The sequence below is a fragment of the Sarcophilus harrisii genome, chromosome 6 (genome assembly GCF_902635505.1).
Source record: "Sarcophilus harrisii chromosome 6, mSarHar1.11, whole genome shotgun sequence".
In the NCBI taxonomy this organism is placed as follows: Eukaryota; Metazoa; Chordata; class Mammalia; order Dasyuromorphia; family Dasyuridae; genus Sarcophilus; species Sarcophilus harrisii.
In genome coordinates, this window is record NC_045431.1 from 202,230,555 (window position 1) to 202,249,852 (window position 19,298).

General features: G+C 43.3%; 1 long non-coding RNA gene across 1 annotated transcript; it reads left to right on the plus strand.

The window, feature by feature from the left end:
- Positions 1-13,490: 13,490 nt before the first annotated feature.
- LOC105750936 lies at positions 13,491-18,205 on the plus strand. The gene is made up of 4 exons (XR_004230123.1): positions 13,491-15,268; positions 16,056-16,190; positions 17,284-17,375; positions 17,539-18,205. It is a non-coding gene; the product is annotated as an uncharacterized LOC105750936 (long non-coding RNA).
- Positions 18,206-19,298: the final 1,093 nt, after the last annotated feature.

Consider the following 19,298-nt stretch of genomic DNA (forward strand, 5'->3'; position numbering starts at 1 on the left):
TAAAATTCTACTTTGGGGCCAAAAAATCAATTTCACAAACATAAGATGGGGGACACATGGTTTAATAATAGTTCATCTGAAAAAAATTGGAGGGTTTATTAGAATGTAAGTTCAATATGAATCGACAAAGTGACAAAGTTTCAATTGTATTTGTGTTTAGGAATAAAGAAGTGATTATTTCTCTGTATTGTGCTCTGACCATACCCACAGTTCTGGGTGCTTCAAGTCTAGGACACCGATAAGTTGGAAAATGTCTAAAAGAGGTCAACAGGAATAGTGGAAAGCCTCTTGCCACCCAGGTGAAGAAACTGTGAATATTTAATTGGCAAAAGAGAACATTCATCGGACAAGGATATGATACCTATCTTCAATAATTTGAAGAGTTGTCTTAAAGAAAGAATTAACTTTGACAATGGGTGGACCTTGCAAAGAAGTCCTTGGACTTGATGGAAGGAAATACTTCCTAGTGATGAAAACTACTTTAAAAGTGGCATGGGGTATTTCAGGAAGTAAGATAGGTACTTCCTAAAGTACAGGTCTGATCATGTCACCTCCTTACTCAATAAACTCCGGTGACTCGCTACCACCTCCAAAATCAAACAGAGCCCTCTATTTCACTTTCAAAGTCCTTCCTAATTGGTCCCCCTGTCCCCTTCAGTCTTCTTACACTTAACTCCCTTCTTCTGCATTGTTTGAGATCCAGTGACACTGGAACTTGCTGTTCCTCTAACAAGATACTCCATCTTTCAACACCATACATTTTCACCAGCCATCTTCCCTGTCTGAAATTCTCTCCTCAATTCCACCTCCTAGAGTCATTCCCTAACTTTTTTCAACTCCCAAATAAAGTCCTACCTTCTACAAGAAAGTTTTCCTTCTCCCTCCTAATTCCAGTGCCTTCTTTCTGTGATTATCTGCAATTTTTCCTGTCTATATCCTGTCCTTACATAGCATATTTCCCTTTCCCTGTTAGATAGGGAGCTCCTTGAAGATAGGGATCACCTTTTTTGCTTTTCTTTATATTCTCAGTAATTAGCACAGTTCCTGGCACATGATTGTTGCTCAATAAATACTTGTTGACTTGACTCACTGGAGATCTTCAAACAAAGTCTGAATAACCTGTTATGTTGTAGAAGGAATTCTTATTTAGGAAAGGGTTGGACTAGAAGGCCACTGAAATTCCTTTCAACTCTGGGATCCTGTGATTCTATGACCTCAAGTCCAGTGTTTTTTTCCTGATACCGATCTGCCTCTCTTGAGACTAGGACCAAGGTTTCCTCTGCCCTCACCCTTCCCAGTTAAGGCTTGGTCAGACTTGAAGATGACACTGTGCCTCACCTTTGGAATAAAGAATGGCCTCCCGGGCTCTGAAATGAACAGGATAGGCAGATGTCATATTTAATTTTCTATTATTATTACTTTAAACATTATAAATATATTTTTAATAAACAAAAATCAATTTTCTTACCCTTCCATCCTAGCCAAAGGTAAACATTTCTTTACAATGTTGTTATTATATTGATTGTTCTGGTTTGTTATATAAATTGTTCTTCCCATTCTGCTCAATTCATCAGTTCATACAAGTCTTTCCATGTTTCTCTGAAACTTTCCCTTTTGATCATTTCTTAGAACACAACACCCACAGGATTTGACTGCACTAATCTACCATCAATTTATTTAGTCAGCTGTTCTGTACTCAATGGTTATCCACTTAGCTGCAGTTTTTGTCACCACAAAAAAGTGCTGCTATAATTATTTTCATACATATGAGAACTTTTATCCCTTCTTTCATCTCTTTAGAGTAGAACCCATTAGTGGCATTGTATGGGGTGGGGGACAGGAAAGGGTAAATCCTCTTTTAAAAAGGAGAAAACTGGGGTTCAGAGAGGAGAAGGGGCTTGTCTATGGCCAATAGCTTGTAAATTGCAGAATTGCCATTAGAATCCAGAATCTAAAACTCTATTTTCTTTTAGTATTTCCAGTAAATGATCCCCTTTTTCTTTCCATGTTGCAATTTTTTCCAGACAAGGAATCAGGCTCTGTCCAAGTTACTGAAGTGCACTTTGATGTTTGAACGTGACTATCAGATGCATTTGAAGTATGTTCTACTTGACTAAAATAGTACCATTAAAAGAAATTAAAAATATTTTTTAGAGATTAGATGGAAGAAAGAGATTTCTACTATTAACATTTTGTTTCTCACTAAGTGGAATTAAGGAATTTAAGTAATATGTAAGTTAAAGTAGAGACATAATTAATGAGTCATGAAATTGACATTTGTAATTTCTAGGGGGTGGAGTAGGGGGTGGGTAGTGGTTGGGTTTTTTTTGGGTCATATGATATGGGATCCAGGGGGTGTGGTGGCTGCGACCTTGCTTATCATGGTCTCCAGGAATGCTAAGAAACATCTCAGATCATAGGCAAGATGTCCTTGGGAAAAAGAGATGTGCTTGGACAGGGTCAGGGATCTCTACTTTCCACAGGGAACACATTTAGGGTTCTGCATCCAGTCCTGATGCTCCAGATTGAGAGCAGGCAAGCAGGTAGTCAACAGACAATTATTAATTGCCTGTTATCCACCAAGCACCATGCTAAACACTGGGGATCCAAAGAAAGGCAAAACACAGTGACTATTCTCAAGAAGCTCACAATTTAATTGGAGAAACAATACGCAAACAATGATGTACAAACAAGCTACATTAGGATAAATTAAGATACTGAAAGAGGAGAGAGTAACATTAATGAAATTTGTAAAAGAGTTCTTGTGGAAGGTGGAATTTTATCTGGGACTTGAAGGAAGTTGAGAAACCAGGAAGTAGAGGTGAGATGGGAGAGAATTATACTCATGGTGAGCATCCAGTGAAAAGGTACCATGCTGGAGGATGGAGGGTCCTGTGCAAGAAAAGCAAGGAAGGTAGATGCAGTGGGAGATGCTCATTGGACATCCTCCAGAAACAAGCATCCAACCTGGTATTGCATTCTGGAGCTCTGCTTCTCTTTTTCTGAAATACTCTCCCCTTCCCCCCCCCCCCCCCCCCCCCAGTATAGCAATCCATTCTGGATTTTTTTTTTTATTAAAGATTTTTATTTTCAAAACATATGCATGGATAATTTTTCAGCATTGACCCCTGCAAAACCTTGTGTTTCAAATTTTCTCTCCTTCTACCCCCCTTCCCTAGATGGCAAATAATCCAATGTATATTAAACATGTAAAATATACTTTAAATCCAATATATGTATACATATTTATACAATTATCTTGCTGCACAAGAAAAATCAGATCAAAAAGAAAAAAAATGAGGAAGAAAACAAAATGCAAGCAAACAACAACAAAAAGAGGGAAAAGACTATATTGTGATTCCCACTAAGTTTCCACAATCCTTTCTGGGTGTAGATGGCTCTTATCATCACAAGATCATTGAAACTAGCCTCAATTATCTCATTGTTGGAAAGAGTCACGTCCATCAGAATTGATTGTTGTATAATCTTGTTGTTGCCATAAAGATCTCCTGATTCTGCTCATTCTGAAGTACTCTTTTGCTGACCTTTTAAAATGGGTCATAAGTTTATAAATTAAGAGCTTGACAAAATCTTGGACGCCTAGTCCAGTTTCTTTATTTTATCTTTAATTCAATTTTATTTTATTTTCAATTTCAAGTTCTCTATTTGCCTCCACTGAGAAAGCACAAAATAAAAGAAAAAAATATATATACCCCAGACCTCATTACAATTATGTATGGTCATGAAAAGCAAATTCACTAACTGGCCAATTAAAAAAGGAAAGAAAAGAAAATATACTTCAATTCACATTCTCAGTTCATCAGCTCTTTGTCTAGAGGTGAATAGTACATTTCTTCATGAACCTTTTGGGACTCATGATGCTGGGCCATTGTACTGATCAGAATTACTAAGTCACAATTACTAATTGTGCAGCAAGATAATTGTATAAATATGTATACATATATTGGATTTAAAGTATATTTTAACATGATTAACTTTGCAATATTCCTTTTATTGTATAAGTTTTTCTCTCAGTTTCATTCACTTTGTTTTGCAGCAGTTCAGATAAGTCTTCCTAAGTTTTTCTGAAACCCTCCCATCCATCATTTTTAACAGCTTAATTCCATCACATTCATATGTCATAATTTTTGAATTATTCCCTCAGAGAAGGATATCCCCTAAGTTTCTGGTTATTTGTCAGCACAAAAAGAGATGCTTTAAATGTTCTTGTATATATGAGCTTTTCCTCTTTCTTTGATCTCTTTTGGTAATAAACTCAGTTAGCAGTGTTGTTGGGTCAAGGAGTGTGCACAGTTTAATAGCTTTTTGGGCACAGTTCCAAATTGCTTTCCAGAATGGTTGGATTTGTTGGATAGTACATTAGTGTACTTATTTTCTCACAGCCCATCCAGCTGTCATTTTTTTTTTTGTCATAACCAATCTGTTGATTGTGAGGAGGCACCTCAGAGTTTCTTAAAATTTGTATTATTCTAATCTTTAGTAATTTAAAATATTTTTTTACATGGCTATTGATAATTTGGATTCTTTCTATGAAAGCTGCCTACTCCTTTAACTTTAGTAGTTGGGGAAATGGATTTTTCTCTTCTACATCTGATTAAATTAGGGGCAACTAGGTGGCATAGTGGATAGAGCACCAGCCATGAAGTCAGGAGGACCTGAGTTCAAATCTGATCTCAGACACTTAGCTGTGTGACCCCGGGCAAGTCACTTAACCCCAGTTGCCTCAGCAAAAAAAAAAAAAAAAGAAAAAGAAAAAAGAAAATAAATAAATTTGATTAAATTCCTTATGTATCCTAGAAACAAGAACTTTATCAGAGGAACTAGCTATAAAATTTTCCCCATTTCTTTCTTTTCTTTTAATTTTACAACATTGATTTCGTTTATTTAAAACTTTAAAATTTGATCTGATCAAATGATTCATTTTACTTCCTGTAAACTCTGTCTCATTTAGTCATTAACTCTTCCTCTAGCCATAGATATGACAGGAAATTTCTTCCCTGCTCCACTAATTTGCTTATGATGTCACCCTTTATATCTAAATTACATACCCATTTTGAACTTATCTTGAAATATGGTGTGAGATATTGGTTTATATGTAGTTTCTATCAGTTTACTTTGCAGTCTTCTCAGCACTTTTGTTGAGTAGTGAATTCTTGCTCTAATAACTAGGATCTTTGGATTTATCAAAGACTAGGCTGCTCTTATATATTTTATACCTAATTTGTTTCCTTGATCAATCATTCTATTTCTTACCCAGAACTGGAATTGTTTTGATGATTCCAGCAGTATAGCTTTCCATCTAGCACCATTATGCTCCCTTCCTTCCCATTTTTTTTTTTTAAGCAACACAACTGTTGCTATTATATTTTTCTAGCTCTATAAAGCAATCCTTAAGTTTGATTGGTACGGCACTGAATAAGTATCCTTTATTCTACAATTGAGAAAACAGACCTGCAGAAATTAAAGGCCCAAAGTTAGTAAGTGACAGAGCTGGGATTTCAACCCCAATTCTCTGGCTGCAAAACTGGCACTTGCCCAGCCACATGATCCTATGTTCCCAAGGCTTTCTTCGCTCTCCTGGCTCTCTCCTTTGCCCGTTTCAATCACTATGCTGGGTTACTTGCCATTCCTTGCTCATGACACTCCTCCAGACTGTCCCCTTGTATTGATTGTCCCCAAGATTGGAATGTCCTTTCTATTTACCTGCTGATTCTGGTGGAGACCTGTGACTGAAGTGGAGGAGATGCCCATGAGACATGTGGGAGGGCAGATTCAAAGGACTTGGCCATTGGAAGGAGTGAGAATGGGAGGAGGAAAAGTGAATAATGACCCTCATGGGAGGGTGGTAATGGCCTCTACAGAAATAGGAGGAGAGGTGGGCTTTGGACAAAATGATGAATTTGGAATATCCACCAATGTAGCAATCCAGTTCTGCCTTGTTATGTCCCAGCCCTAGCCTAGTCGAGCCTTCCCGTTCTCTTTGATCTTTCTTTTGTTCCCAACATAGCTAGAACAAAGTACCTTTTCCATGTCAGTATTTATTGATAGACTTGGCCACCTTTTGAAGAGCTGGGTCCTCAAAACTCATTGTATAAGTTGAGGAAATGTAAGACAAGACAAAGTTTTTTTTTTTTTCTTTCTTTCTTTCTTTCTTTTTTTCTTTCTTTCTTTCTTTCTTTCTTTCTTTATTTTTATTTAATAGCCTTTTATTTACAGGATATATACATGGGTAACTTTACAGCATTAACAATTGCCAAACCTCTTGTTCCAATTTTTCACCTCTTACCCCCCCCACCCCCTCCCCTAAATGGCAGGATGACCAGTAGATGTTAAATATATTAAAATATAACTTAGATACATAATAAGTATACATGACCAAAACATTATTTTGCTGTACAAAAAGAATCAGACTCTGAATTATTGTACATTTAGCTTGTGAAGGAAATCAAAAATGCAGGTGTGCATAAATATAGGGATTGGGAATTCAATGTAATGGTTTTTAAGACAAAGTTTTTAGGAAAATATCTGGATTTCTCTCTGTGTCTGTCTCTCTGTGTCTGTGTCTCTTTCTCTCTCTCATTCTTAGGCTCATTATGAGTCAATGGTGTGTCTTGAAAGCCAAGAGCCACGATCAGGAATTAGGCTACATTCTGAGAGTCAGAAAGTCCAGGACAAGGGAGAGAACAGTTCCACTGTCCTCTGCCTGGTCAGACCAAATTGTGTCCTTTTAGAAAAGACATTGATAAACTGGTATATGTCCACATCATAATTACAGGAATGGTCAGAGAACAAAGGGATTATTTAGAAAGATTGTGATATTTTTCTCCTGGAGAAGAGAAGGCTTATGGGAGACAAATTAGCTGTCTCAAGTATTTGAAGAACCAAAATATGAAAGAAGGATCAGTCTCCTTCTGCTTAACTCTGGAAGACGAAATTGGGAAAAAAAGGGTTGGAGAGGCAGATTTAGATTTCATTCAAGAGAATATTTTCCAGTGATTAGAACTGACCCAAAGTGGAATAAGGGGTGGTGAGTTTGCCCTTCACTGGAGGCCTTTGAGCAGAGACCAGATTACTACTGCTCAGGGATATTGTAGATTCTTGGTCAGTTCCAGGTAGGATTCCATGGTCCCTGAGGTCCTGCTAAATCTGAGACTCAGAGAGTCCAATAAGGATGTCATTTCTATCTATTTTCCAGAGTTTAGGCCTGGTCTCACTTCACCGCTGTTTCTGCTAGTCTTCCCAAACCTAATTCCTTTTTCTTTCTCCATTTAAGGCTGGGAATTCTGTGATCTTTATCAAATTTGAGACTTCTGGGGCCTCTTCTGTCTCATTTATTGGTTCTTCTATGTTTGAATGCTCTCAATGAACTTTTTTATGTTTCTATTATCATCACTTTCAGTGATTTCATTAACTCCTGGCTCCAATTATTCTCTTTGTTCAAGTGATCCAAATTATTTATATCTCCATCCCTGGTCTCTCCCTTGTTTCAGGCCGGCAGCACCAACTGTCCAATGGACGTCTACCTGGAACATCCCCAAATTCAACTCATCCCATTGTCCCTCTCTTTGAACCCGAACCTTTTTTCAAACAATGGGCCTACTGGTTTCTAGTCAATTGGACTGGGAATTTCAGAGTCATCTTTGAACTCCCTCCTCTTCTTCATTGCTACAGTGGAGAGGAAAAAAGAAGAGGGCCCCAGACAGAGTATCGGGGGTGGTGGGGTGGTGTGGATGTCTGTAGTTGGCGGGGATGGCGTAGATAAGGATCTATCCAAAGGGTCTAGGAAAAATTAGGGGATCAGGATGGAGTATTGTCTATAGACTCAGAGAAGTGAGAGTGTCCAAGGCTGTGGTCAGCAATGCAAATGGTGAAGAGAAGTGGAGAAGGATGGAGACTGGGGAAAGGCCATTTAGAAGGAGAAGTTTCAGTTGAACAAAGAAGCTGGAAGCCAGCCTCCAGAGGATGAAAGAAGAGGGAGATAGGAAGTGGGGGCACCAGGAATGATCCTTCCAGGATGTCAGGGAGTGGAAGAAGCCAAGGGCAGGAAGTCGGAGCTCCCTGGAGTTCTCGAGGAGGAGGAGTTATGGAGGAAAACCACAAAATTGGTCACTGTCCTGGGAAGCCTTGCTGGGCTAAGAGCAATAGAGCCTGTCTGGCCTCTGTCCTTCAGGGGTTCCCTGTTCCTCATCAAGTCGCACCCCTTCCCTTCCCCAACCCCGTCTAACTCCTGCCCCCAGGCCCATGTTTGGAGGAGTCTGGGGAGAGAAGCTGACACCCTGAGTCCTCCTGGGCAGCCTTGCCCAAGTTAGTTGCTCTTGCTCTCTTTGTCTCTGTCTCTTTCTCTGTCTGTCTCTGTCCCTGTCTGTCTCTCTATCTGTCTTTGTCTCACTGTCTCTCTTTTTCTGTGTCTCTCTGTCTCTGTCTCTGTCTGTCTCTCTGTGTGTATCTCTCTATTTCTGTCTCTGTGTCTGTCTCTTTCTCTCTCTGTCTCTGACTGTCTTTCTCTGTCCCTCTGTCTTTCTGTCTCTGTCTCTCTTGCTCTCTGTCTCTTTCTGTCTCTGTCTCTGTATCTCTCTATTTCTGTCTCTCAGTTCTTTCTGTGTTTGTCTGTCTGTCTCTCCCTGTCTGTCTCTGCTTCCCTCTGTCTTTCTCTACCTCTGTCTCTCTTTATCTCTCTGCCTCTCTGTCTGCCCTCCCCCCTCCCCCCCCCCCCCCCCCCCCCCCTGCCCCAGGCGTCATTTTTCTCTTCAGTTGAGCCAACAGTGCTAGGAAGAGGCTGTGGCTCTTTTCTCTTTTTCTGTTCAGAGACACGGTCTCTTCCGCCTGGTGTTTGCCTTGAGTGACTTCCATGGTAAACAAGGAAGACGGCGGGTCTGGTCTTGTGTGATTGTCAAAGTTTCACAACCAGCTCTGGGCGGGGGCACTTCCTCCCCTCAGGCCCACAACCCATTGCTTAGGTGGAGAGGTTCACAGCCCAAGGCTAGGGAATAAAATTGATCAGGGGACCCTCAACCCAGAGGTTTCCCGAGTCCCCTGTGGACTGCTTCTGCCATTTCCTTATACTAGGGTAGAGATGAGGAGAGGGAAAGAAACGAGCATTTATTAGGCATCTGCTATTGATTCCAAGCCCAATGTTCTGTCCAATGGAGAGAGGGGTGAGGATGGGGGTTCCCCTTGAGACTCCACCACTGGAAGCACCAGCAAATCCCTCCCTTCTCAGTCATGCTCTAACCTTTCTGTGGCCGATTATGAACATGCTCTGTTCTAACTGAGAGATGGATTTTACAAGGAATTTCAGACAAGGAGCTTGAGAAGCCAGGGAAGTTTCAGGTGCTCAGCTTATCCATGAAGTCTTCTGCGGGGGGGACTTGGGCTGGGATTTTTCGGTTGCAGTGGGTTTTATCCCTTGGTAGCCAGTAGACTCAGCCTAGGCTCTGAAACTCATGAAAGAGTCAAAGTAATTGGTCTTTGGAACCCAGGGGTATAATTACAGTCCATGGAGTTGGGGAGGGGCCCATTCATCACCGGCCAGTGGCAAAGGTCAGATTAGAACCCGAAGACCTTAAGGATCTGAGTTTTGTCCCTATGCGCTCCACCCCCTGAACAACAAGGGGTCCTGCTGGCTGGGCTCCAGGTGTGCCCTTCTCCCCTCTTCTTCTCCATGCTAAAATTATCACGTTTCTGCAGCTAATTTGACACTGGAGCTTGGTGTGGGCAACCCTGATTTCCAAGATCAGACCCTCTTGGGCTAGATCCTTTCCAAGGTCCCTCTTGGGGCCAGCTCCAAGGGACATTAATCCCTTCTTTGCTCCACAGCTTGTAGGGATCCACCGCTGGGGGCTTGTTTCCTTCTCCTCTCACCCCTAAGCTCTCTTGATTATTTTTGCCCATGATGCATTTAGGTTGGTCACACTCTTTCTTTTGTGTCTGTTTCCAAACCACTTTCTGAGTCCCAAGTAAATGAGTTCCCAAACACACACAGCACACACACTTAGACACACCCATACTTACATCAAAGGCACTAAATAAGTAGTTGTCTGAAAGCCGGGTGTGAGGGCCCCAGGGAGCAGAGAAGGGTTAAATTAATCACAAGGTGAAAACCTAAAAGCCTCCTTTATTCCTCTGGCCCACAATTCCCACTCCAGGGTCCAGGCTGCGGCTCCCCACCTTCCCACAAGATTAGGGAAAGCCCACAATTAAGGATGGCGACTGGTCCAAAGCTGGTCTGGTGGCTGGGGGGGTCTTCAGGAGCGTCCCTAGGCAGGGAGCCCAGGGATCTTCCAAATGTGCATGGATCTTGACAACTTAAAAAAAAAAAACTCAAGGATCGGGCTGGTCCTTGTTCTTACGCACAGCAAAAGGGTCCAGGGGCAAAGAACTGTGTTGGCTTTTAGCTCTTGTACTCGGTCCTTAGCACACAGCAAAGGGGTAGTAAATGCTTGTTGACTGAATGAGCTTGGATTCATCAGGGGACTGAGTTTGAATCTTGTCTCTATTCAATGATCTTGGGCAACGAGTCACCTAGATCTCAGTTTCTTTATCTGTAAAGTGGGACAGTTGGTCACTTCTAGCCCTGGGTGAATGAATGAATAGAAAAAGCCTTTCTTAAGCATTTGCTTATGTGCTAGGTCCAGCAGAGTTATTATTATTCTTTTTTTATATTTGGAAATCCAAATATAAAAAGAGAGATAAGATAGTTGTCTCTGGCCGCAAGAAATTTATATTCTGACAGGGCAAAGGCTCTTCACCTTTTTTTGGGTGGTCTGGAGAAGACCATGGACCTTGGGTGGTCTGGGAAAGCTCGTGGACTTCTCAGAGTAATGTTTTTAAATGCATATGATAAAATACATAAGATTACAAAGCAAATCAATTATGTTGAAATACATTTATCAAAATATATTAAAAAAACCCGAGTTTATTAGAGGGAGGCCATACATCTGGGAGAGTGTGGTTAAGGAGCTGTAGAGATGGTGAAAAATGTCCTTTCCAGAAGTGGGGTGGGGGGTGGCCCCGTGGGGTACGTGCCCAGTGCCAGGTTGATGGGGGGGGGATGACTGTGTGGGAGAGGAAGCTGGACTGGCCTGGGCTTGGGGGTCTGGGGCCAGTTACTGGAGAGTGGGCTAAGTGGGCTGGGTTCAGCTTTGGGACTCCTAGGGCAGGGTTAGCCAGGCCTGGGAGCCTGGATTCTGGAGCCAGGCAGCTCTGGGTCTGGCAAGGAGGCTGCTGGTGCTGAAGGTCAAGAGGTGGGCAGCAGAGGGGGACATGGTCCAGCTGGCGGGCTGGAGGCAATCTGCTGACTGTGGGACAGAAGCGGCTCAGTCACCCTCGAGGGGGCCCCTGGATGGCATGTCTGCTGTCCCTGCAGGTTGATAACGGGGGCCAGCTGGTTTCTGATTTGATTAAGAGAGCCAGAATAGAGGAATAATTAAGTCCAGAATGTCCTGTCTGTTCTTAATCTCCAAATTCTCCTTTTCCAGGTCCATCCCTTGGCGAGAGGGGTGGGGAGCTCCTGGGTTGGGGGGGGCGGTGCCCAGGGCTCTGACTCAGGGGGATTCTGGCTCCTTTGGGGGGCTGTTTTCTGGTTCTGTGGGTCTGTGGCCAAGGGGGATTCTGAGGGTATCCCGGGACTCCAAGGGGTCTCCAGGGAGTTACTGAGTGGGAGGTAGGCAGGGTGAGACTTTATGGGCTCAACCCCATTCTGGCCCCCAGGCTACCACTGACCTAACTTAGGGGAGACAGAATCTGGCGGTAAAGGGGAGCTCTTCCAGTTCCAAGTTGACCCCAAAGGCCCTTCCAGCTGGGAGAGAGGATAGGATTGTGTAATTTACAGCTAACAAGGACCTCATGAATTATTTCTTTCAGTTCTTTGATAGATGAAGGAAACTGAGTCCCAAAGAGATTCAAGAACTTGAACATAATAATTAGGAAGTAGAACAGGAGGTCATTTGGCTCCCAGATTTGTCATTTTTCCATCACACCGTTTTCAGGAGAGATTCCAAACTGACCACATGGTGTAAGTCCCGGGCTCTGTTTGTTTCCCTGTCCTGCCGCTCCTCGGGGCCACGGGAGACCGGCAGGTCCGGTGCCCAGCTGACCGGAGGTTTGGGGCCACCGGGGAGTCCGGACAGCCGGCAGAGGGATGTTGGGGGCCCCACCCTGTGAGTCTGGGGGCAGATGTAGCCCCCCCGGGAAGCTCGGGGCTGTCGGGCCTAGCGGGCCCTGAGCTTCTCCAGACACGAGCCAGGTAGGCCCCAGGCCCGGCCTGATGTCCATGTGTCTGAGCCTGAGGTCAGCTCTGAGGAATGCGGAGCGGGGGGTGCAGCGGGGCGGGGGGTGCAGCAGAGGAGGGGCTCCCGGCGGGCGGGGCCGGCTCTGCCAGCGACTTCTCAGAGGCCCGAGAAAAAAGGGTTTCATAATAAGCCAGGGGATCGGGTTTCTGAAAACACACTGCGAGGGTCAGCGGAGCAGCTGGCAGTGGGGGAGCGGGCCTGACCCGCCTCTGAACCCTTCCCATTCATTTCCTGTCAGAGCCCGGGCCCAAGGGGCCGGCGGCCGAGCCTGGGGCTCGCTGGGAAAGCGGGCCTGCTGGAGAGCCGGATTCCAGGGATGGCTGACATTCCTTTCGGCCTCTCAGCCCCCCGCGGCCGCTCGCGGTTCCTGGGATTGTGGGGGGGGGGGGGAAGGGGGGCCCTGCGGGGACCTTGGGGGGAGGAACGCAGGCAAGGAAACACTAAGCGTTCTCACTTCCAAGGCTACAACGGGGAAAGCGGCAGATCGGGGCCTTCCATTACTGGCTGATTCCGTGGCAGACAGTGAAACTATCTGTATTCTCTAACCTCTGTCCGGATTAAGCCGGGCCCAGAGACAGCTGCGCTTCGGCTGACGACATCTTGCCATCGTGTGACTCTATGGCCATCTTGCCGTTAGGAGAGAGTGAGACCCAGGGAGAAAACAGTCTCGGAGCTGTCAACATGGATGCTTTTGAGTAAATGCCCTCAAGGATTCTTCTTATACAAGGGAGGTCCCATTCAGGGTTCATTTACCTTTATTTTACTCTGGATTTTGACAATCTTGGCCTTTTGGTTTTTGCACTCAGTGAGCCCTTAAGACTTTAAAAAACATTTTTTTATTGAAGCTTTTAATTTTCAAAACATATGCAAAGATACATTTTCACCATTGATCCTTGCAAAACCTCGTGTTCCAATTCCCCTCTTCCCCTAAACGGCAAGTAATCCAATATAAAGATAGTGTTTTTTAAAAGTTGAAATCAAGCCCAATTAGATGAAAAGTAAATGTGGGTGTGGTTGCTAGTAGTCCCCGACATTAGAAAAGAGACTAAAGAAACTGTTTGAAAAACAAATTATGGATAGAGCACCAGCCCTGAAGTCAGGAGGACCCCAGTTCAAATCTGGTCTCAGACACTTAATGCTTCCTAGCTGTGTGATCCTGGGCAAGTCACTTAACCCTAATCGCCTCAGGAAAAGAATAAAAAATAAAAATTATACAGCAGATTGGGTCAGTTGGATGCTGGAGCCAACAGTCCGTTAGGCCGGAGGGTATTCTGGGGTTACAGCCCCTCACAATAATGGAGGCTGTGGGAAAGAATAGGGATGTTTTCAGAAAGATTCATGTAAAGGGCATGTCCTTACAGAGTAGACTCCAAATTCACTTTCACCTCTAGGTTCCTGAGGGAAACTGAGAGCTCCCAAGAAGCCTAGCAAAGGTTTCCTATCAGCCCACTACGTTGACGTAGACTTCTATGACGTAGACCACACAGAGATCTATAGGGCCCTCTAGGAGTTATAGCTCTAAAGTGATGATGGCATGTGGGCTTCTGGGATAGTCTCTCCACATTTGCATCCTGAATGGCTTTGGGAAACCCAACATTTCACTTCACATTTTGGGAAACCCCATTTCACTTAAGACCCTCAGTCCTTTGGAAACTTGGCTCTCCTGAGTAATTTATTTCCCCAAATCCTTCCCTCCAGGAATTTGTAAACCTATCAGGGGAAAGGCTTTCCACACTGAGCATGGTGTAAATGGTAAACTCTAAAACTGATTTCCTTTCAGATGGAAGGGGGAAGTCCTGGGAAAGCCCCTTGACTTTGGGATTGAGAAGGGTTGGTGCCCTCTGCTCTAGAACCTGTATTATTATGCTGTATTTCTGTCTCTTCCAGGCACTGACTGGAGCCTCCAAGAACAAAACTCCCCTATTGCATCCTCAGGAATGAGATCGCCTCCCATCAGGCTCCAAGATGGCAAACCACTCTAGTCTCTCTGCCAAGAAAACCCAAAATGGGGTCATGAAGAGTTGGACCCGACAGCTCCCTCACCTCCAAATATACAGTTCTCTTTTTGGCTACTGAAGCCCCTCACAGTCTGTCTCTGAATCTTCCTAGCCCTTTACTTCTAGTCCTACAAAATAGCGATGCTGGACTTCTTGCCTTCTTGCTGTCCTTCTTACACATATTCAATCTCTTCCTACCATGACTTCCATGGGCCGTACAATGGTTTCTCTGCCTCCTGCTTTGGTTGGCGTGCTTCGGGTCCCAGCTCAAATACCACCTTCCCCTTGAGGCCTTTCCCGGTCCCCTGACCTGGCCTCTCTTGCTCCCTGCTAGTGGTTTTCCAAGGTAATCTTCCTCCTTCATGGATCCATCTCCATTATTCCTTTGGTCTGGCTGTCCTGTACTCCTAGATTGTGACCTCCCTGTGGACAAGGAGACAGTTGTGTCTTTCTTTGTGGCCCTACCTCTTAGTACCTCTCAGTCCAATCATCAATGCTCAAGAAACTGCTTGTCGATTGACTGAATGAGATGATGGAGATGGAGGTCCAAATGGGGCTGTCCCGTGGTTTCAGGGGCTCCCCAGGGCTGGGTGGGGGTGAGGCAGAGAAGGGATGCCCAGGATAGCAATGGGAGGAGCCCCTGCTCTTGGTCCTGCAGAAGGTGGGACCATGTCCTAATGTGAACAGGGATGATGGAGATGGGATCGTTACCCCCATAAGGCATATGAGGCAGCATACCCCACGTGATAAAGAACTGTCAGAGCTGGATTGAATCATTTCTCTGAGCCCTCCTGGCTGTGCGATCCTGGGCGTCAACTTATTCAACCTTTCTGGTCTCATCTGTACCATGGGAATAATAATTCTTGTGCAGCACATAGCTCATCAGGTTGCTGTGAGGATCAAATGGAATCCTGGATTTAAAACATTCGAAAAACTTCAGGAGATCTATAAATGTCATCGGTAATTATTTTTGGGGGTCTTGACCTATGATTTCATTAGGGTGAGGAACTCCCAGTGGGGAAACTCCCTCCCCTGATGCAGATGATGTCAAGTCAACAAATCAATAACCATTTATTAAGTGTCTCCTAGGTGCCAGACACCCGACTAAGGTCAAGTGACTCCTCTGTGATTTGTGGTCTTAAAAGACTTGCTTGGGGGCACTGAGAGTTTAAAGTAGGTGGCTCAGGGTATCACCTGCTATGGGCCAGAAGCAGACTTGAATCCAAGTCTCTCTGTTTCCCTTAGCATCCTCTGCTTCACACTAACTCTTCAGTTGTCATCCTGAGCAGAAAATTCAAAAATTGGGAATACTTCTAAGTTGGGGTTTCCTTGTGTTGAATCTTAAAATGGGAAAGTTTGCTATTTTTTCTTAGAATGCATTTATTTTGCTTATTGCTCTTAACTTTTTTTTGCATTTTTGGGGGGAAGTTTTTATTATACTTGCAAACAGATCCATTGTTGTCATGATCATCATTGCGTTCAATGACTGAAAGAAAATATCTTGACCACTCTGTTTATTTTAACACTTCTGGAAAGCAGTCTAGAAAATGATCTCTGAGACACATAACCAGTACTCACCTTGAAATAGATCTTAATTCTCTCTTTTCTCTCTTGTACCTGCATATAATTTAATCTCTCTCTTTCAATTTTATCTTATTTTCTGTTCTGAATTCTCTTCCTCCCACTTCCCCTTCCCCCACAAATTGAGAAAACAAGAAAAACAAACCAATTTTTCATTTTTTCATAGATAACATCTTGGCAATAAAATCTTGGACTGGAAGAAAATTTGGATGTGAAAAAAATAAAATTGATTTAAAAAACAGCCACCACGTTTGGAATTCTAGAAGACCTTGCTTATGTGGAATGGAGCATTTGGTGAGGGGTGAGTGGTGAGGGATGAGGAAGGGTAGTTTTAGATCTTCTTACCAGAAAAAGAATAAAGAAGAATTGATGCATGGAATTCTTTCCTACAATAATAGCCCCTCTGGGACTTGATAGAGAATTCTTTTGAATCCATTGAAGTACATAGAGTTTAAGTGGTATTTATCTAGCGAGTCTAAAAACATCAGATCTCTACCAATCTAGTATTAGCTAGTTGGTGCAACAGTTGGTGCTGGACTTGGAATCGGGAAGATTGGTTTCTTCTTTTGTAGGAAGAGGGATTGGACCAGACACCCTTTTTAGCTGTAGATCTACAGTCCTGTGATTTTACCCACTATATCAGGCTGCCTCGTGTGTGTGCACATATATGGTTGGATATTGATCTGCTAAACTTATTGAGATGCCATTAATTTACAATGACTTTATTCATCGTTTGTTAACTTTCAATGACCTATATTTTCTCATTAAAAGATCCCTTCAGATGCTTTGGGAGGTAGGGAGATCCCTATCACTGAAGACTAGAGGAGGATGGATACATTAAACATCATGGTCTTTAAAGTCCCCTCCCTCAGTCCCATCTAAAATTCTGATTCTGGAGCTTTCCCAGCAAACACACCGAGGCAATATCTTGTGTGTTTTGGACCATGTGATCTTCAGTTTTCAGTGCGTAGAGGGGACTAATGTGAAATAAGCATGAAAAGGGGGTGATGTCAGGCTTTTAACAGAGGAAAAAAGTTTGAATTTTATTCTGAAGGCACTAAGGGACCAATGAAGATTTGAGCAAAAGAAGCAGTCGGGTGGTGTAGTGATGTGAGGTGATGAAGGTCTGCACTGGGGAGGGAGAGAGATGCTGCAATAACTTGTGTATGGAGAGAAAGAGGGAGAGAAGGACACAGAGAGGAATGGAGGGAGAGAGACAGGAAGCGACAGAGAGACAGATGGAGGAGAGGAGGGAGGGAAGGGAGAGAAGAGTTTAGGGGAGGATGTTGATGCCTTGAAGGGGAGTTGGAAGAAGGTAACATTTAGGGGCAAAGATCACAAATTCAGTTTGGGGCATGTTATGTTTAAGATATCTACTGGATATCCAATTTCAGATGTCTGAAAGGCAGTTGAAAATGGAAGACAGGAGCTTAGCAGAGAAACTGAAGCAGGATGGATAGATTTGAGAATTATCTGCATAAAGATGGTAATTAAATTTGTGAGAGCTGCTGAGATCACCAAATAAAGTGTCTGTGGGTTGTGACTAATCAAGATGAATGGAATGATGGGCTAACTCATTAATTGCATGTCATAATCCAATCAATATACATTTTAGCCTGTTTTTTCCCCTTATTCTATTTTTTGAATAGCCCTGGATTGCCTTGAAGTAACCCTGCAGTATTCCAAGGATCATTGTTTTTGGCCCAATATCACGTGCAGATAGGAGCTTCTAGAGGACACATGCACTGTGGGGAATCCCTCCACTTGAACTCTACATAATCTTCGGGACCACGGTGCACTCTTTGGTTTGAGGCATTGCTCCACATCCGACGGGGGTGGAAGGGGGGCTGGCTGTTGCCCTAATTTCTCCCCTGACTGAACTCTCAAGGAATCTTGTGTGTTCTTAACATTGTGCATTACTGGCATTGGGAACTCTGTTATGGAGGGAGCCGAGACAGGCAGGCGGAGGCTGAAGTCTGCTTCTGCTGCTTTTCTCTGCCTTCATCTCATGAAATGCCCTTTTCACACACCTCCATTGAACCCTCTGGGTTGGTAGCTGGCTCCAGGGCTGAGGCTGCTGGAGGTTGAGGGAAGATAAGTAATCATAAGCAAGACCCACAGTACTTTTATCCCATGAAAACTTCATAACCATCTAGTAAGGACACAATTGTGGTAAGATGGTAACTAAGCCTCTTTTTCTTCCTAATGAATTTCCAATGGAAAATATTTTAAGTTTTATTGTTCAATTTATCACTTTTCACTTGATTTAAAATGTTGTATTAAATCATGTATGTTGCAGTTTAATAATAAAAAAGCTTAACACTTCTGTAAGCAGTTATGCTCCTAAATTTAAAAAGAAAAAAGAAAAAAGAGGCAGGTAGGTGGCTGAATGGATAGAGCATTGGCCTTGGAGTCAGAAGATTCTGAGTTCAAATCTACCCTCAGACACATACTGGTTGTTCAACCCTGAGCAAGCAAGTCACTTGATCCCAATTGCTTCCCCCCAAAAAGGACTGAAAATTTCTTGTCCCACTTTAGAAATGAGGACACTGAGGCTCAAAAAACCTAAATGATTTGCTTTCTATTACACAGCTCAAATGTCAGAGGTAGGGTTGGAACCCATGCCCAGTCTCCGAGTCTAGTGTTCTAGCTCTCAAATTACTGTCAATACATTTTTCTAGCTCTTTAGGGCAGGAATCCTAACTTTTTTTTTCTTTTGATCATGTACCATTTAGGCAGTCAGGTGAAACCCATGGACTCTTTCTCAGAATTATATTTTTAAATGTATGAAATAAAATACAGAAACTTACAAAGGAAAACAATTATATTAAAATAAAGAAGTAATTTCCTCCCATTCTAAGTTCATGGGTTCCCTGAAATCTCTCCAGAGACCCAAAGAATATTAAAATAAAGAAGTAATTTCCCCCCATTCTAAGTTCACGGGTTCCCTGAAATCTCTCCAGAGACCCAAAGAGACTCCATGTTAAGAAGTTCTGCTTTAAGGTCTTCAAAGGGATTTCTGCAGAATGACCCATAGGAAGAAAGAAGGACAAAGGTAATTTTTTTTATTCAGATGAGGAAACTAAGGCTTTTAAGGAGTCAGAGTGAAACAGCAAGTCAGTTTCCAAGAATTGGGATCCGACCCCTGAACAAGGTTCTTTCTCTTCTCCTGGCATTCAGAGGACTGAGACCAGTGGGAACTTAATCTTTAGGAGACTGTGTCCTTATGGTGGAGGAGAGAGTTTTCTTTCTTGTGTATTGCAGCTTAATAATAAAAAAGCTCATTAACACGTTTTGTCCCACATTTGGGACAGAAGGGACCCACGAATGCCAACCACATGAAGGAACTGGAGACTTGCCAGATGTTTTCCTGTCATCAGGAGGGGGCCCTGGGGGATGGGAAGTGCCC